The sequence below is a fragment of the Brienomyrus brachyistius genome, chromosome 11 (assembly GCF_023856365.1).
Source record: "Brienomyrus brachyistius isolate T26 chromosome 11, BBRACH_0.4, whole genome shotgun sequence".
Classification (NCBI taxonomy): domain Eukaryota; kingdom Metazoa; phylum Chordata; class Actinopteri; order Osteoglossiformes; family Mormyridae; genus Brienomyrus; species Brienomyrus brachyistius.
Window position 1 is genome coordinate 20,741,170 of NC_064543.1, and position 12,861 is coordinate 20,754,030.

Below are 12,861 nucleotides of genomic sequence, written 5' to 3' on the forward strand. Positions count from 1 at the left end.
CTAAAAATAATAGGGTGGTGGTGGTGGAGGGGGGCTCAGAGAATGACAGTTAATTGAAGGGACCCCCCAGGAAGGAGGCCAGGTTGTCCAATGGTGCTCTTAAGTATGGAGGCCCTGTCTGGACGGTTAACGAACAGGAATCAGCTGGAGAAGCTTTTCCCGATGCTGGCGGCAACCGACCGAGATCGACCCGCCGCCGCGACCCACCGCAGTGAAAGGAGAGAGCGGGGCATCGGGCACTGGCGCGAGAGGAAGGGGGGGCTTCCTGGCAGTGTGCTGCTGTGTCAGTGAAATACTATAATACAGGAAGGGCAAGCAGAGCTCCCTGGACACCTGGCCCCACCCTTCCTGTCAATAAAAAAGGGGGGGGGGGGGGGGGGGGGGTGTCAACGATTCCCAGTTGCCAGCGACGCCTCTCAAAGCCAGCTCACGCCAAGCCGACCAGATGATGCAGCGGGAGACAGCAGCCGCGACCCGGGGGTCAGAGGTCGACACGTGCCGGCCCAGCGCAGGCTGTCAGGGCAACTTCCTGCCTGACAGCGCTGCAACTCCTCTGGCACTTCCTGTGCAAATGAATGTCCCAGCTGGACCCCCACAGACAGACGGGTCCAATTTAGAAATATAAAGACAAACTTATATTAAACAGAGAGCCCATTAAAACTTCACAGAGAACATCTACTTAGAGCTAATGGAAAACAGAAGAGTAATAACACATTTTCTTTATAAATAAATGCACGTCAAATAAAGGGTCCCTTCTTTACGGTCATGATTATCCATGTATATAAAAAGCCTTCCATAAGAACGGTCATGCATGCTGGCTAATAGCGGCACCCCCCCAACCCCACCAAATCCCAAGGGTCCTGCCCAGCCACGTCTCTGCCACACACCAAAAGCCCCCCTTCCCTTCTAGGCACGTATTGATTGAATTACATGTGGTCGATGTGCAGATCCAGCCATATGCTGCCTTTATGCTTTTGGGCAGCTTTTCAAGGTCATAGTCCTGTGGAAAGCTGGGCTATTGGATGTATGTGGAACGCACAAACACAGAGAGTCCGTATACATACACGCACATCTACAGACACGAGTCAGTAAGCCCCCACCCCCCATCAGCTGATGGATCACAGGTGCCCACCATGCGGCACACGCACTGCCAGCCGCCTCCTGCAAGCCGTGTGAGGCGTGAGTCACGCGGAATGCTGCCGCTGCGCCGGCAGGGACCGTCGCAGATCACATCTGCTGTAGCAAACCCCCCCAGCTGCATGTTAGCCAGCATGCCTCAGCCACCCCTTCCTGATTCTAACCAGCACGCTTACGGCTCCTGCGCAGGTCTCAGGCTTAAAAAGGGCCGCTCCAGATTAGATGCTGCACGGGGGCTGGGTGAAAAGCATCTACTGCTGAAATCTGCAAATGCTCCACGGCAGAAAACATTAAGGAACGACGCCACTGCACTCCGCATATGAAAGAAAAAAAAAATGAAAGAAAGATACGGAATCTTGGGCTCTCCATCGGTAACGAGGATTCGGGGCGCTGGATGTGCCGCTGAGGGCTGGGCAGCCAAAGACGTCTTCGGAGAGAAGAAGGATGGGAGTGAATTCGACAGAGATCGATGAGGCAGCATAAACTTGGCGCAAGAATAGAGGAACTCGCTGGGTGTGCAAAGGAACGAGTGACGTAGTCCCGGCACTGCCATAAGGGGGCACTGCAGTGAGTGAAGGTTCCGGTGTTCAGGCAGACTGGCTGAGAACAGACCCTAATAGAGCCACAACGGGCCGGTCAGTAACCCGGTGGGATCGTGTTCAGCAAAATCAGTATTGGGTTGACGCAACACGACGCTGTGAAGGAACCTCAACGGTTTTTGGACGACGCGCATATTCCTGTGAGGTGTGGCGGCTTCAGGTGCCCCCCCCCCCCCCCAAGCCCAGAGCATGTCAGCCACAGCGCTTTAACCTGAATGGCACTTCTCACATTTCAGCGTCGTCCGAAAGCCACGCGGATCAGATACTCGCCACAAAATTTTCCTAATACCTCCACAGCATTCGTTCAGTCAACCGTGGCCATGTCCATCCCCCCCGACTTTGGTTTGCCGACCAATCTGTTTTCACACCGCAGAACTGCCTATCGTCAGAAAGCCGATGCTGGCCGCCATTTCGGGGGTGCGGTTCGCGAGGCAGACTGCTCTGGTATCTCGCTCACACATCCCTAAGTGAGCACTTGCTTGCTCCCCGACGTATGAAAACGGAGAAGCGCGACTTGTGGAAAAGATGATGGATCCTCTCCTTTTCTCAGGAAGAAAAATAGCTCCCTCCTCGACAAGGGGAGGTTAGGTTGCTCTAAAAATACCCAGTAAAAGGGAGCAGGTTGAAGCTGCTCCACCAGGATCCACTGAGATACCAGCAATAAATAGACAGCCCGCTTGCCTCCCACTTCACACCAAGTACAACAGCAAGCCTTTCCACCCGACCCTCGAAAATTGCGTGTTTTGCTAAGCTGAAACTCGACGAGTGCATTCAAATGATATTCATATAATTCTCAGGCTTAAGTATGTAATGGAATGAGGGACCCATTTGTGGGAGATGTGGGATGTTCATCCCTTGTCCTGAAATACGCCTGAAACTGAACCAGGCCCCTGTCCTTGACAATGATGGAGGGCCACCTGTGGGGACCGAAGGCCGAGGGCCCCCACCCTCTTACTGTGGTGTCCTTACACTACCGGCAGTCAGCTGAAGAAGGCCTGTAAACATGCAACACACGCACTTCCCCGGAAATATGAGATTCAGCCATGTCCCCTCATGGTTGACCATGAAAAGCCACCCAAACACAGGTTTTCAGAGGTAATGTGTGTTATATGAGGCGACTGTGGGCAGGGGGCTCAGAGGACAGCACTGCGGTGTACACAGCAGGTGTAAGAAGTGATCCTAGGGCAGCATTCCTTAACCGAGGGTATCCCCAGACAGTTCACGTTTTCGCTCTTTCCCAGCTCTTGACACACCTATACCAGGTGTTCACTGTTCTTGATTGGCTGGGAGCTGGGAGGGAGCAAAAATGTGGACTGTCTGGAGATCCCCGAGGACTGGATTGAGAAACACTGCTCTGCTGAGGCTAGTTAGGTGTAAAGCAGCATGATCTCTCTTAAATTGGCTAATAGAGGCAGAGAGGAATGAGTAACTGGCTGAGAGACTGGGGGCAGTATAAAACTCCTTAAATATGTGTTCTGAACACACACAGTCTTTGCCTGTGCAGAACTCAGTGTCCTGTGGTGACCCAGCAGCTCCTACCAGTCCCGATACATACAGGCTACCGGAGCTTGTGTGGTTCGCCTTCTCGAGTCTGAAGGGGAAAGGCCATGGTTAGTATACCAAACAGGACAGCCCAGATCGGTGAGTTTGATGTGCCCAAGTCAGTTTCAGTAATAACTCTGTGCTGTGTGAGTCTTCGGCACCATTCAGGAACACTTGATGTCACGCCATACTCTGGATCAGGTCCAAAAGCCTTTTCTCACGGATCAAACGTAACCATTGTGTACAGTAATCTAACTCTCACACAGGATGTGCACAACCACCACCACCACAACAACAACAAACCTCAAGCTTTCCTAAATGACACCCCCTTTCCCAAACGATTCACACAAGCCAACACTAAACCGGATACTTCAGGTTCTAAGGAAAAAAGGTAGAAACTGCTTCATACTTCTAGGTAAATATAAACCCCTGAACAGCACATACAGTTCTGCAGAAATCTGGAAGGCGTCCGTAATGCTAATCCTGAGCCATATGTAGTTTCTGAGTGACATATCTCAACCCCACGAAGCTGCTGCCCCAGACGGTGTCCATCTTCAGCAGTTGTCTGCGAGCACAGCTGGCTCCAGATATCCGGAAACCCAGCTGTCTCTTCGGAGGGGAACCAGACGAACATCCATCAACTTTTCATCTGACTTGCAGAGACAAAACACACAATCACAGTGTACTCCTTAAAGGCGGCGGAAGGCATGCTAACAGACCATAAACTTTAGTTCTTGCATACTGGGCTCAACCTTGTCCTGCAGGGGTAAGACCAGTTTCATTACAGCCATGTTGAGCCTTTGTCCCCTCAAGAGGAAAATGAAATCATTCACTGGCTACCCGGCTGACGTCCAGCACAGGTCTATGCGGCAGCACCCCATCATTATCAACACCAACTCGGGATAAGCTCTAGGGCAAAACCAGAGAGGATTCAACATGTCAACTGTAATGGTAATTAATGGGGCCCCAGGGACGGAACAAGCCTCACCGTGTGTCTGATGCATGTAAGGCGGGTATGAGCCGGATACAGGTCAGCCTCCAGGGGAACAGCCTTCGCACTCATCGGAATAGCCTTTCCTACATGGCGTTCTTTAAAAAGTGGGATGCGGACGGTTGCAGCTCATCTGCCTCTCCCGTGGAGACCAACATCACTGCTCAGACCAGGCTCCGTGGTTTGGCGGTCTAGCACGCATTTATAAACGTGAGAAAATGCGTCAGACTGCTTCGACTAAGGCTCATGATTTAGGGTCTGGATATTATGAAGGCCAGTTTTCAGGAGTACGTCACGGAGGCCAGAACACGCAGAGGCCTATCGAGATTAGGGACGTCACGGAGGCCGGAACACGCAGAGGCCTATCGAGATTAGGGACGTCACGGAGGCTGGAACACGCAGAGGCCTATCGAGATTAGGGACGTCACGGAGGCCGGAACACGCAGAGGCCTATCGAGATTAGGGACGTCACGGAGGCCGGAACACGCAGAGGCCTATCACGAGTATGGGAGCTGATAGGAATTCTTCTGAACATTCATTAAGGACCACAGAAACATGAAAAACGCACGGCGACTAGGTACATCTCACAATGTATTTGTCATGGGCGGCTTGATGCTACCATTTACATGTCTGAAAGCACAAGCTGCCCCTGGCATTTCAAACACTTCACAGAGCTCGGAGCCCTCTGGAGGCTCTGCTATTGTACCCTTAAGGAGATATTTAGCCCTAGATGGTCTAGTAATAGTGATTTACACAGAAACTCAGCAGCCACCCCCACTTACATGCTTCCCACACCACGAACAGTTGGGTTCCATTAACAGTAATGCCTGAGATACAGCGAAGTCCTTGTTTGGGAGAGCAGCTTTGCCATGGTGGTCGTGTCTCCGCACAGCTGCGACTCCGGGCCGGGAGCCCCGACCACAAAGCCCTTGCCCAGGAGGTCCCGGAAGTCAGGTGATGTCCCCAGGCGGCTGCCTGCCAATGACCCGCTTACACTTCGGTGGCTATTTGAAATGACCCAGCAAGGCCCCTGTCTGCCGTCAGCTAGCCGATTATGATGTTTACAACAGTGGGGTGAGTACAGATGATGTCATTTAACCAAACTCTGACTGGCTGCTGTTAATCAAACAGATATCATGCGAAACTCATCTCCATGGTGACCAGCTGATTGCCACACGTCACTCCTATAAATAATACACACGCACACAGCTTACAGTAACCCTGCTTGTTTACACCTCTGTTTTCAGGAAGGGGTGGTCACTGCTTTGCTACACGGGTAAATAACATCTTATCACAGCTTTCCCTCATGTTTAATATCAGACTGTCAGCAGCTGTAAGCTCAGCGAGTGGGAGGAGACCATTTTGGCATGAGAACGCTCTTCAGGAGGTTACTGTGAGTGCTGAATGCAGCGAAAGCGCAAAACGCTGCAATGTAACGTCACTCAGCCTACATGCATATAACCCGCGGACACAAAACTACACAGGTCATGACAGAGCATCCCCGAAACAGGCTGCATAAACATCAACACACCAATCGGCCCCATACCCAAATTAAGAGCTTATTATATAAAGTTGCCATACAGTTATAACACATCAGAACAGTTTAAAATGTTTTTATCATCCCTTATGCCAGTCCACAGTGCTAGAGTGTGAATTCTGACAAATTTTAGAAGCAGAGAAAGTGTAAAGAAGTAGATAGGAGACGGCGTCTGTGCAGCTGACGATCAAGCTAATCAGACAAGCAAAAATGTGAAAAGGAATCATAAAGAGGAGGAAATGCAAAATCACAAGCAGTTAAGAGTATCAGAAGTACGTACGCTTCAAAAACCACGACCAGGCTAAGGTGCAAGCAAAGCTGAGCCACGCTCAGCTGCTAGAACACATGGACACGTGGGGATGGTTTTTCCAGAGGCGCCGGTGTTCAGAAACTGCTTCCATTACACAATGCCGCAAAAATTTGCTTCCATTATTTTTTTGTTACTGTTCTCATGCATTTCTAAGGTGCTGATTATAATGGCGATATCCATTTCCATGCATTGATATTTTGGTGTATATTTAGGTCAGAAATTTTAGAACTTGAGTAATTTAGAAATCTTGGTTCTAGTGACGGTAAGTTTTTGTATTCATTTCACATAGGAACATTCTAGAACTTTCTGCAACACTGCAGAACATTCTGTAACATTGGGAGGCAGGATGTCAGCCGGGCTGCACTACTTGCGCTCACATCTTGTTTTCTTTCGACCAAATCTCGGTGCCGTTGGTGAGGAACATGGAGAACCACTTCATCAGGACATACAGCTGGCGTAGAAAAGATATCAGGGCAGGTGGGATGGAACGATGACGGGTGGATGTGTCAGGAACTGGGGTCATGAGGACCGCAGTACTCAAATGACAAAAAACCAAACCACAGCCCTGAAATGCCTCGCGGTAGCAGCTGTTTGTGTACATGTTGTACATGTTGCTTATATATTTTTTTAGTTTTAATGAGCATCATTAATGATATACAAAAACAAATGTGATTTTCTTATTTAGCATGTCAGACTTCATTAAAAGCAAACCAAGTGTGATGTGGGGTGATGGAGAGTGCCGGCTGCATCAGTTAAAATCTCCATGGCAACCGAGCAGGCCAGGCAATGATAGGCAGCGGGGTGAGTCCTGTAGGGGTTTAACCGCGGTAAGCCAGCCAGATTCTGGTCCAGGAGCAGAACGGGATGGCTTCCGATAAGGCCGGTGCACGGCTTGTGGATGCTGTGCTGTTCACAGGGCGTTTTCTCACTTTGAATTTGCCTCTTAAAAGGAACATCGCCCCCATTTCGCATCCTGCTTCCAAGGAACAAAGACCCTTTATTTTGGTAAGACCCACTGTCCTGCTCCTCTCTCCCGCCGTACTGCTATATGACAATTTCAGGCTGACAGCTGACAGGTTATGAAAACAACTCCTTCCTGAGTTTAGAATATCAAGTACAAGAACTAACAACAAAAAAAAAAAAACATGAAAAAAACGCAACGGCGGTGTAGAAAAACAAGATCCGTCAGCCCACAGATCTGTAACTGCAGCCTGTAGGTCTCACATGCTGGAAGCGGCTAACAGGCTAACTGTTAAATCTCCCAGGACAGAGAGATATGACAAGTTTAAAACACTGCAAGTATGTCATTAGCCAGATATTTAAACTAGCTGAGTAACGCCATAAACAAGCAAAGCCTGTTTTACAATACAGTAAAATCCAGTTATAACGGACTTCAAGGGACCTGGCAAAACAGTCCGTTATATTCAAAAGTCCATTATATCCAGAGTTGCTGTATCCTGACTATGTATCTGCGCTGGATATCACCGGCACGCCGCGCGCCTTGTAGGCGGAGCCTGCATGTCCATGATAGCGAACAAAATTACAGCTAAAAGCAGCCCTGGGGACCAAATTGTTTGTCCATTAAAATTCCGTTATATGCGAGTCCGCTATATCCGATGCTTTTTCTGCATGTTCTTTAAGGCGCACAGCTGGGACCAGTGGACCTCATCCGTTATAGACGATATTCCGTTATAAGCGAGTCCGATATAACGGGATTTTACTATAAACACCAAATGCCAGAAATATGAAGAGAGGAAAAATATTTGAGGAGTGCAGCACTCCCTTACACACATTATTTGTGATTAAGGCTGTAAAGGGAGACGTATCGACACAGAAACATACTGGAATCCTGTATGGTCAGGAGACGGATGAATTTCCAGTTACATGAGAGATAAACATGTTACAGTCCACATGGCTCAAACCACCGGGAAAGTGGGAATGGGGTGACGAGCCTTTGGGAAACATCTGGTGAACAACAGAAGAAGCAGAACAGAAACAACCAGAAGTTCATTTCAAGGGGGCATCAGCCAAATGTTTCCGAAACCCGTGTCGGTGCTTTTAAAGGTGTCCGGACTTTTGCGGCCCAGAAATCGTTTGAGATGCTTAACTTCCAACTGCATTTTACTAAAAAAAAAAAAAAAGTCTTTGATTGAACCAGACCCAACTTTAATTAAGGTATTAAGTCTACAGTCACCGTTCCCATGGGAACAAGATGCTGTCTTTTTGTAACCATGCAGCTAGTGCCCACTACAAGTGTGACATGAGTAAGTCCATGGGCACCATGCGATTCACTGTCATCCAACGGTAGCGTTACAGGAACAACATAACGTTATGTTAGGCCACGATAAGTAGTCAAATCTGAGGTTTTACCTTGGTAGCAACGATGATAATTTACCAAGGGCCTTTGCCAAACATAAAGTGGACCCTCATTATAAATTAAGGGAATGGGGGGTGGACATTATTAATTGTGTGAAATGTCCGTTTCAAAATCCATACCTATCCACAGAATGCATTTCAACCTATGGTTCTACCAGCATCGTCTGAATAAAGTACGTTATGTTCAAAGTGACAGATGTCAACACTACAGAGCAGGTTCTCAGAATGATTCCTTCACTTCTGACAGTGTCAGGCAGGGGAGAATAAAGGGGGGGTTTAAGATGATTTCACTCAGGGGCCCTAAAAAATCCATCCATACATCCATCACCATAAAGTGCTTAATCCCAAGCCCTAAAAAATCTGAAAGATAATTGCATTGGTTTGGGTTGGGGGCCCAGTGTGATAGGCCTTCATGGGGTCCAAAATGAAGTGCCGAGCGACTCAGCGATCAGGTTTGGCATGACGAGGGACTGGGTACGCGATGCCTCCATCGCCAACTCACCACCAGCCTATCAAAGCACCACCCTAATATCCCATCCATCTTCCAAACCGCTTATCCTACTGGGTCGCGGGGGGACCGGAGCCTATCCCGGAAGCAATTGGCACGAGGCAGGGAACAACCGAGGATGGGGGGCCAGCCCATCGCAGTGCACATTCATACACCATTCTCTCACACATGCGCACCTACAGGAAATTTAGCAACTCCAATTAGCCTCAGCATGTTTTTGCACTGTGGGGGGAAACCGGAGTACCCTAATATCCCGATACATTTAAACAAAGGCAAAATCAGGATGTGTTTAAACAGTGAGGTCTTGAGGGCCGCGCTGGTTTCCGTGCTGTGTGGCCATGAGGGGGTGCAGTGCAGTTGGGGGTGGGGTGAAGGGGGGGGGGGGCAATGAACAAAGGCCTCACACAGCTGACATCCGAGGGGCAGTCTTGGTGTTTGTGGAGGGGCAGGAACCCCACCTTTAACCTCACACCCACCTTCCTGAGTATAATGTGGTGTCAGTACAGCGGGCCGCGACTGGACATGAGCTCATCCCAGCCTTGGAAAATCGGGCGGTGGCAAGCGAGCAGCATTAGACCCTTCGGTCCTCCAACCTCCACATTACAGAATGTTCCATTCCGAGGGTTCAGGAATGACTCCCATGGAGTCCAGTGGTAAGTCTCCAAGGGGGTCTGGTGTGGAGGCTTCAGAGGCCTGGACGCCACAGCACACCCTGCCAAGCCGAGCACTATTCCGGAACATTCCAAAAAAAAAAAACTCATAACATGTGCGACGGCGGCGCCCCCAGGAGGCCAGGAGGAGACTCTGCGTCTAATAGTTTGCCTCCCCATCGCTCTCTCACCGTCACGCGAAAGTATTCAAAACAAACATGAGAAGGGCTACTTATGCGGCTCAGCTCATGCGGGACCGTCAGCGAGTGAAGCCTAATAAAAAGGAGCAGAAGCAGATGTTTCTTTTAATTACACTCGAACCCGGCACACAACCTGATCTCCAGCAGACCGGGAATCAGCGGTCACACGCTGGCACAGAGCGGCACTGTGTGTGTGCCCGTGCATGCTGGACCTGCTCAGGGGAGACGGAGAGGGGGAGCAGAAGAGGGAGTCCTCGGGCAAGGGGGAGGGAGAGGGGAGAACGCGAGCGTCGAGGATATGCAGCACCCCCTGCAGGGCAGAGTGCGGACATCCAAATGGGCCACCGCACCCGGCCAACAGGCTGTACATCTCATGCTCCACTTGTGCGAGTTACCCAGGCAACCACAGATTCGGCCCGGTTAGTTCCGTCAGGCTGGGGTGGGTGGAGGGGGGTAATCAAATTTACACAAGTGAAACCACAACATGTGCGGTGTGTTGGCTGATGCCATCCCCTTCTAGCAGGCGAAAGGGGTGGGGGGGGGGGCACACTCAGACCCATTTAGAGAACCATAAACACGGTGAGTGCCGTGCAGCAGGGTGAGGTTTGCGGTAATGGAACGCCGTACCTTAGTGCCAGGGCAAGCGGGCCAGGATCTCCTGCAGGTATTTACAGCTGAAACAAGAGAAAGAATCAGTTAGAGAAAAGAAAGGAGGCGATCAGGCCGTGACTGACAGACAGACAGACACGGGTGAGGCACCACCGTGGGAAAGAGGGGGCGAACGGCGGCCTACTGAGACCCCGCGAGCATAAGCAAGCCCCGCCCAGCAGCAAGCCCCGCCCAGCAGCAAGCCCCGCCCAGCAGCAAGCCCCGCCCAGCAGCAAGCCCCGCCCAGCAACAAGCCCCGCCCAGCAACAAGCCCCGCCCAGCAGCAAGCCCCGCCCAGCAGCAAGCCCCGCCCAGGCCGCTCACTGATTACACAGGTCAGCCTTCGCGGGACCCGCGCGCGTCCTGGAGACATTTAATCTCCGCTTATCCGAGAAACTCGCCTCCGGAGGAAAACATCCGCGCTGCTGAGTTTGCACCGTCGCTGAGAGGTGACGGCTCATCTTTGCCATCTTTCCAGCTCATGCAGTGAGAGCTGATTGGCTGACACAGATTGGCGTGTCTCTGACGTACTTAAGCATCTGAAGGTCCCACAGGATTCCCTTCAAAATTAATTCAAAGTCAGTGTCCTGAGTCAAAGCGCTGAACAAAGTAGCAGCGGCATGAGGATGTGACAACCCACGCGATGCAGGTATTGCTGTAAGGTGAGAGAGCACAGGGCGACTCGCGGCTCGTGAGAGGCTCGCCCTGCGCCCTGCCCCCTCCTCACTTATTTATCTACTAAATCTGTTCATTTATCCATTTCTATAACTACTTATCCCCGGGGGTAGAAGGGTTGGGAACATGATGGAAGGACGCCATAATGAGATATTACTAGTCACTCTGCATAAGTTATAATCTGTTACTGATATCACGTGTCAAACGGTCGATGTAAATAATGGATTAGACTGGATTATCAACAGTCAAAAGGCTTTGGTTAAAATGAAAATTGTCATTTTTATCATCACCACTTTGGGGATTTAAACATTCTAGTGTCCGTTTTAGAACCTGAGCAGGTTATCAAGTCAGAGACATGCTGGAACATTCAAAGAACCAGTTCAGATGTAACATCAAAGAGTCCATCCAGGTCATTACTGACCACTAAGACAGAGGTTATGAACAGTAATTTAAGAGTAGAAAATTCTGCCGAAAAATACCTCCTCTCTGGAATCCCACCAAATCGCTACCAGATGCAAAAACTCGGATTTAAATTTCTCTTTTACTACTTTCAAAAATATCGAGTTTCAGCGTTGGCTGATCGCACCCCAGCGAGAAGCATGTTAGGGATGTTAAGAAACTGGTAAAGGAACCGCTTGTTAGTAACGGTTTTGCAAACGGCTGAGCTTCCCCACCTTAGAAGCTGCATAGGAGTTCCTTATCAGAGATGCAAATTAGGATGGATGGAGATGACTTCTCCATCCCAGCATGTCGGAAACTGGCCGGCAGCAGCGTCCAACACTCGGACCCAAGCGGGCTCCCACTGCTTTGAAACGCCTCCGTCCTGAGTTGCTCGGCCTCTCATCACAAATAAACTAAAATCAGCCTTTAGTCTGACTCACATGGCTGCTTTTTTCCCCTTAATTACATTTCCATAATAAATAATTGATTCTCTGTTATATTGTATGTCTGTTTGGATGCCTGAGAATTCTGGGAGTATCGGAAATTCTCACGCACAGATCGGGCACACGTGTCACTCGTTTTGTGGAAAGGGACAAAACCGACCTGCCCCCGAATAACCGGCGGCCGATACCAGCAAACCTCAGACGCCTAAACCTCTCCTCCGTCTTTCCACGAGGCCCAGGGCCCTTCCCTGAAACCGTGTCGCCGGATATGGAAGAGGGACACCATTCCTGGGGGAAATCAATGAAGTCCCAACACGGGAAGTTTGAAAATGACCACATTTCGCTCGTTTTTAATGAGCAGAGCTTCAAAACAGAAGCGGCGCGGCCTGCACTAACGGGCCCGATGTTAATTAGCGGCGGGTCGTTACGGAGCAAGCGGCGGGCGCCGGAGCCGTTCCGACACATCATTAAGCAGAGTGCGCTATGCCAGGCTTTGGCCCGGCCAGGGGTGGGTGGCGGCGGCCTGCATTAACTCTGATTGGAAAAACCTCCCCCTCACACAGGGAATCAGCCATTTACTCGGGGTTGGGGGGGGGGCATCGTTTAAGCAGCTATTGAATTTCAGAGCAGCGGCAGGTCATCAGAGGAGATGGGGCAAAAAAAAAAATGCCCCAGGACATACATCTCCCCTCCCCCCTGCCCCCAGCAAACTGATCACAGTAATGAGCTTATGGGCCGCAAGCTAAAACACTCAGATACTTTCACCCGAGACCCCATGCTCATTTCCGTAACTCCTTTCGTTTA

The 12,861-nt window shown here is 50.2% G+C and overlaps 1 protein-coding gene across 1 annotated transcript in view; it reads right to left on the reverse strand.

Moving 5' to 3' along the window:
* tln2b (talin 2b) overlaps positions 1-12,861 on the reverse strand; it is a 76,284-nt gene that overhangs the window by 45,585 nt on the left and 17,838 nt on the right. The window contains exon 2 of the mRNA XM_048969357.1: positions 10,478-10,524. The gene's annotated coding sequence lies outside the window, so the exon portion shown is untranslated. The remainder of the gene's footprint in view (positions 1-10,477; positions 10,525-12,861) is intronic.